At 33.5% G+C, this 6,918-nt stretch overlaps 1 non-coding gene across 1 annotated transcript; it reads right to left on the reverse strand.

The window, feature by feature from the left end:
* On the reverse strand, positions 1-84 carry Trnal-cag (transfer RNA leucine (anticodon CAG)). Its single transcript has one exon. It is a non-coding gene; the product is annotated as a tRNA-Leu (tRNA).
* Positions 85-6,918: the final 6,834 nt, after the last annotated feature.

A 6,918-nucleotide genomic window follows, 5' to 3' on the forward strand; every position in this document is an offset into this window, starting at 1 on the left:
TGTCAGAAGAGGGATTCGAACCCTCGCCCAGAGAACTGGACTGCGACCTGAACGCAGCGCCTTAGACCGCTCGGCCATCCTGACTGTCTATGGAGCTTCTCAATTCTTGTTTTTTGTATATTACGGGAAATCTTTGCCAATTCTGAAATGATTGATAAATCTTGTTTCAGTGATGTAAATTCCATTGTCAGGTAAATGTGGCTGTTTTATTCTAAATCACTATCCTATCTGCATCAAGTACCAAATGATACAAGAGGTTGAATAGTAGAAAAAGCATTATACCTATACATACATACATAATCCACATTTTGTATGTGGATTGCCCATATTTAATATATAATAGTGTAGTTTGTATAAATACGTAAAATGACCAATTTATTGTAGATTAGCGATTTGATTGAAAAGTGAAAATTTTTATGTGAAATTCAAGAGGCTTTTAGAAATTTGCACTTGATTGTATTTTTTCCGGATGTAACTGGAAACCCATTCGGCTTGGACAGTTAAGAGATACGGAACCGAATCTTGCTCGAATCCTTATGGAAAAACCTGTAGTACTTAGGATATACCTGTAGTACTATACAGAAAAACAAAAGTACAAAAGTAACGCTGTAATACATTATTATAATTATGATGGCTTACTGGTTACAATTTATCATCACAACGATCCAAAGGAACGTTAACATTCACATGAACTATAGTATAGATCCATGACCCCCACGTAAGTTCTCGTATGTAAGATCAACAAATAGTACGGAAAATCACTTGAACTAGAAGAACATATCATATCATCACACGTAATAAAAGTGGACCTTCACCTTGCAAATGCCAATTTGATTCCAAATCAACCGTGAATTCACGTAAAAAGTTATTACTTAATAATCCCAATTATTTAGGCCAAGTTCAGTAGACACGCTCTTCGATATTGTTTGGGCGACTATTTTGAATTATTCACAGCTGATCAACACAATAGAAATGAGAAATTGTGTTGATGGCACAACATTGAAAGGAACAACGCCTCTTTTATCACACAATATATATACGCGTAACAAGTTTATTATTATTTATTTAGACTATATTATACTATATTCATATATTATAGGCGAAACAGTATACTCTGTTATGTCCATGTACTGCTCATGTCTATAGGCGACGGTTACCACTTTTCATCAGGTGGGCCGTCAGCTTGTTTGCCATTATACTCGTAAGTTGCACAAAAAAAAAAAGATAGAGATCTATCTTGCCGATATGTGATGGTTTTGGGGATGTAGCGATTTAACACACTGTATCACATTTCGATAGTTGCAGTAGGCTCGAAGAGAAAAGTAGATTCTGATCATATTTAAAATTAAAGTTTTAGAATATTGAGATTAGGTAAACTTTTGCATTTCATTTTTTGTCGACTCTCAAACGTTCTGATATAATAAAAGAAATGACATGTAAAAGTAAACCTTGTTTTAATGATTTTAAAACTCTAAACGCGATCACAATCAGCTCTTCTTCTTTGAATCGACCTGTGTAAACGGACATTTACTCCGTTATCACACGGAACACGAATTCGTAGTGTCGTAAGCGGTATCTGATGGATACGATACACGATTATAAGTTTAATTGAAACAGCATATTATTAGAATAATAATCATTGCGGAAGGAAGGATGAGGTCTGTAACGAGACCTTGCTACCACTTCCGAGCTTTAGTCGGAAACAGCGGGATCAATTTCCGACCTTCTAATGTCCATTAATGAAATTAATGTATGGATTAATTTGTAATACAGCGGCGTGACATGACTCGAAAGCAATGTCAGGTTATTATCGGTTTATGAAAAACCTCGTTCACTAATACTTGTTTATCTTGAAAAATAAACTGTCACCGCAATATCTACTGTAAATGCTGTACAAGATCGATTTATGTTTTTTAAACTTAATAAAAAAACTGACTTAAGTACGTATGTACCGACATTGGTATTAATGTGTAGAAATAAATTATGGGCTGAACCAGGACGATAGTTATTATTTATGAGCCGGTAAATAGGTAGTACTATTTTTAGTTTCGAAAATAAAACACAAGCAAAAAACATGGAAAACAAAACCAAACAAATCACCGTAAAAATTAAGTACCTATACATACAAAGGTCGCCTTAGCTACATCTGAACTAAACCTTTTCGATTAAAGAAATCATCAAAATTTGATTTAGAATTAATGAAGATGGCTATGGCGTCCTATAATAATATATATTTAAAAAAATAAGTTTAAATTGTAAATCTGAATTAAAATTGTTGAAAACTTGAACCCATTAAAGCAAAAACCTACCTACAAGTCTGCATAATTATGTAGAATTGTTTTTATACTTCCTTGTCTTCGATAATATTAAAAATATCTTTATATATAGTATAAAAGCGTCTTATCTCCCCTTTTATTTACCTTGTTTATCAACAATATCACGTCTCAACTTCTATCTTCCTATCATCTTTATGCAATAAGTACAATAAACGAAGATCTTGGACGTATATCTGTCTGGAGCAAATTCTATGGTCTTGCTGTAAATCCGACCAAGAGCCAGATTATAATCATTGGTTAGGCAGGCCTAGTTACATTACTCTCTATATATCTATCCATTTTTCCGTCTATCTATCTATCCATCTATCCGTCTATCTATCTATCCATCCATCCATCTATCCAAATCCAAAAATAGTACAAAATAAAAAAATATATTATTACTCTGGTACTTACAGTAGTAGTAATCGATGACAAAAATATGGCCAATAAGTGTGATTGTAAATAAATAATTGAAAGTATTTAATTTTATTTTAATATACAACTACTAGTTAATTTTAAACTTTCGCGTTGTTTACACATATTTTAAATACACAATCGGGACTTAACGCAATGAAAAAGCTTTTACAGGTAACACGTCATTGTCGACGTGCATGCACCACGTCGTGACCACGACGTCGAGCAATCCACGTCGAAACGTCGGCAATAAAGAAGCAGATATGTAGGTACTATTTACCTGTAAAAACTTTTTCATTACGTTAAATCCTAATTGTGTATTTAAAATATATAGAATAACTAGTTTTTACCCGAAACTTCGTCCGCGTATCCGGGATATGGGTAATCAACAGCCTATATCATTCTCCATCCCGAATATATATTAATACTGTAAAGGGTAAAGATTTAAACATAAGCATAAGAAAGTTAAAGTAATTTATCTCAAGGGTTTTTAACCGTCGCCTATAAACATGAACAGTATCGTGGACAGAAACAGAATATACTGTTTCGCCCACGATACCCCCCCATGAGTTGCCATTCCTGAGGACTCAGGTGTTATTCCTTTGTACCCTGTAAATTCACTGTAAAAAATTAAAGGCATCAAAAATTTGTCTATTAAAGCTAATATAATATGCTAATTTATCTTCTCGTGCAAAGCCAGGGCGGATAACATATAAACAAACTTACTTTCACATTTGTAATATCGGTAAGGAAGTAAACATTTTAGCGTTATTTATATTAAAAAATAAATAGGTAAGGATATATATTTTTGATTAAATTGTGTACCTGACACAGGTTATATGAGAAAAACCTACTTGAGTCGAATTTTCATAAATCTAAAGCTTCAGTGCGGAATCCTTGATCTTGCATTTACAATGCAGGCTTACGTGACTACCAGCACGGTCGAACTAACAGCACTGTTTAGTGTTAAATTGTACCTTAACACAACCGCATACGATTAATTTTACAAAATGGTAATAATAATAAAATCGAAAGCGTCGTCGTTTAGTTAGTCTCTGACTACTATACAGACTCTGACTGAAAGAGAGGAGGATTGTTAGTAATAGTAACAAACGATCCCATTCCTGTCAACAGGTCTACTCCGTTAGCGCCGCTATGGAGTCCCCTTTTAAAAACCACCGTGGTTAATTCCTAATAAATTAATCACAATGAGTCAACTCACTTGACTTCATCCTCACTTATCATCCCTCACTGGTGCCCTGCTAGCTCATACTGATAGCACAGGCGAGGTTTCAATATTATTCATAACAACCATCCCTTATTGGTACGCCTCCAGCGTAAACCAATAGCGCAGATGGAGTACCGTTTCGACTTACCATTTTTAACATTATAAATACTATGGAAACATCTGCCGTAGGTTCTAAATTATAACCTGACCAATACTTTAAAATATTTATTAATTAAAATTTTTTAACAACTTGCTAACTATAATAAGAGACTACCGACTAAACCGTCTTTCAAAAAAAGCGTTAACGCACACTTTTTATTTTTATCCGACCAGTAAGTACTTTATATTATTCTCAATTTCGTGTATAATATAGTATATGTCATATATGTGTAAGTATATTTGTTATTTATATATATTTATTCGTTTATATATGTAATTTTAGTATGTATGTATATCAATAATTAGTAGTACCGCATTTGAGTATTCTGACACTTCCCTATGGTTGACTGGGAAAGAATGCTTTTAGCATTAAGTCCGCCATGTACACATATTTGTACTAATGAATAAATAAAATAAATAAATACATCATAATAATCCTAAGTATATTTATACTTAGCTTATTAGCTTAGCTTTTAATAAGCTTATTCCTTGTCACATTTCGTTGAGCATATTGAAATCTGACATTCCAATGTCCTAATAACTATGGATAATAGTGATTAGTGGGGGGAAAGGGATTGTTAGTAATAGAGACTAAGAATCCTATTGCTAGCAATATACCTAACCAGGTGGACCTCCACGCGGTTCCCCCTGGAAACTATCATGGTTAATTCCTGATGAATTCATCATGATGGGCTAATTGGCCCGTTTTCATTTTCATCGATCACCCTTCACTGGTGCCCCACCAGCGTATATCGTTAGCGCAGGCGGGGTTATCATTCCATTTTCACCTATCAAAAAAAAAAGTGATTAGTGCACTATAACTATAATATGTAGTTGACAAACTGCCTCTAACTAATATGCTAGTGTATCCTGTGATGTCCATGTTTGGGCAGTCTTTTCTAATGCATTAAAATAAATGGTTACCACATGCACTGTCGGTAAAGGCTGGTGGGGCACCGGTAAGAGATGATAAGAATGAGGATCAGTTCAGAAAGCGGGTTAGTCGGCCTATCATGAAAAATTCATTAAAAAATAATCACAATGGTTTCTAGAGGGAACTGGGTGGAAGTCTATCTTTTAGGATATATAGCTAACAATAGGGTTTATAAACCCCATTACTACCAATCCCTTTCCCCTGTCCACAATGTTATTCATGCCTACAGGTGATGGTGCAACATTTATCACTTTACATCAATGGACTTTCAAGTATCATAAAAAAACATCAGAGATTACAATAAAGTTCACATTTTTTTGTTTGTAGATTATTATTAGATAAATTAGATAGCTAATTACACACTGCGGTTTTACCACCTCTGTTACTTTAGTAGCCCTGGGAGTACCCAAAACTGAGTACATAAGTTACAAGAGATTTTTTTACAAAATTTTCAAATTTATATACTTTACGAGACTGCGTGATTACTCATAGAGCGGTAGATATTGAAAAACTTTAAAACCATACGCTGACAAGCATTTTGTCCGTAGAGCAATAGTACATTTCTCTTTGTAAACCGCACAGGCTTGTGCCCGCTATTTAATGTTTTATGATGACGGGCCAAAATGTACGCCGAGGGTTATTCATCATCTCACCAGGCCTTAACAATGGCAGATAGCAAACAATTTCAGTAGAAATATGAAAGTTTCATATTTAGGTGAATACCTATGTCCTAAGAAATTATTTTTTCCTATAAAGATCAATACAAATAGATGAAAGGCGAGTCTGTGATGAATAATATCGGACTATTCTAAATACAATGCACTTGTAAATTATGTTTATTGTTCCACAGTACTATGGAAAAATTATCTGTCGTGCAATTATGTCAAATATCTAGGTCTCATTATCCCTAGAAGAGTGGATAATTTTAAATTTAAATTATCAATTGCATGCAATAATTTTTTCGTGCGGCCTCCCGCAGGTATTGTATAATTCATATGCACCACCTTGTCAATACGATGTCAAGGTAAAAATTGGATGGAAACATGGGAAATTGTTCTCGTGTTTAGTGATGCATTACTCAATTTTTATGTTAACGATTAGTGTTGAAAGTCGGCGATTCTCAAAATATATTTTGAATAGGTAACTGTGTAGGTTCTGAGGAACCATTCTCAAAAATTTAAGGTTTCAAGCCATTGAAGTCAATTCTGAGGTAATATTTCTCTAATCCTACCCCTAAAATTATATTTAGTTTCGTTCACATGCTGATTTGTTGGGAGAAACATCAGACGGTTAGAAGTTAAACCAGCTCCACAACACACTGGCTTACTGTGTAGAACTGGATCACCCCATTAAAATTAAAATTTTAATTCGACATCACTACGAAATCTTTATTCTAAGAGGCAATATGAGCTGAATTTCTAGTAGATTTAAGTCAAAATTATTATAAATTTTGTTTATGGTGGTTCATAAACTAGTAATTTCACAACATTATTCTCCTTTCTTGTTAAATAATGGATTCATGCCTTCAAAACTTTTTTTTTTCTGTAACCAATATAAAAACAAAATAAGCTAGTAACACATTTTTGTTCAGAACTTGCAATAATTATAATATTAAATTTACTAGTATAAATCTATTAAACTGTAAGGTCCTTTCCTACAGGAAATATCTTAGAGAAGTATTTATACCTAATTATGTATTTGTAGTTACTTAATTCTCTGTGATCATTATAACGAAGAACTCGCTGTAAAGTTGAACTCAAAATTTAAGAGATAGAAATGACGTAGCTCAATTGACCCCAGTAAAATATGTAATATTACATTTATTTCTACCAAAAAATAGAGAAGCACTCATAACAAAGACGTGAACA

Source organism: Galleria mellonella, unplaced genomic scaffold, assembly GCF_026898425.1.
Source record: "Galleria mellonella isolate WM207_F2 unplaced genomic scaffold, CSIRO_AGI_GalMel_v1 utg64, whole genome shotgun sequence".
Lineage (NCBI taxonomy): Eukaryota > Metazoa > Arthropoda > Insecta > Lepidoptera > Pyralidae > Galleria > Galleria mellonella.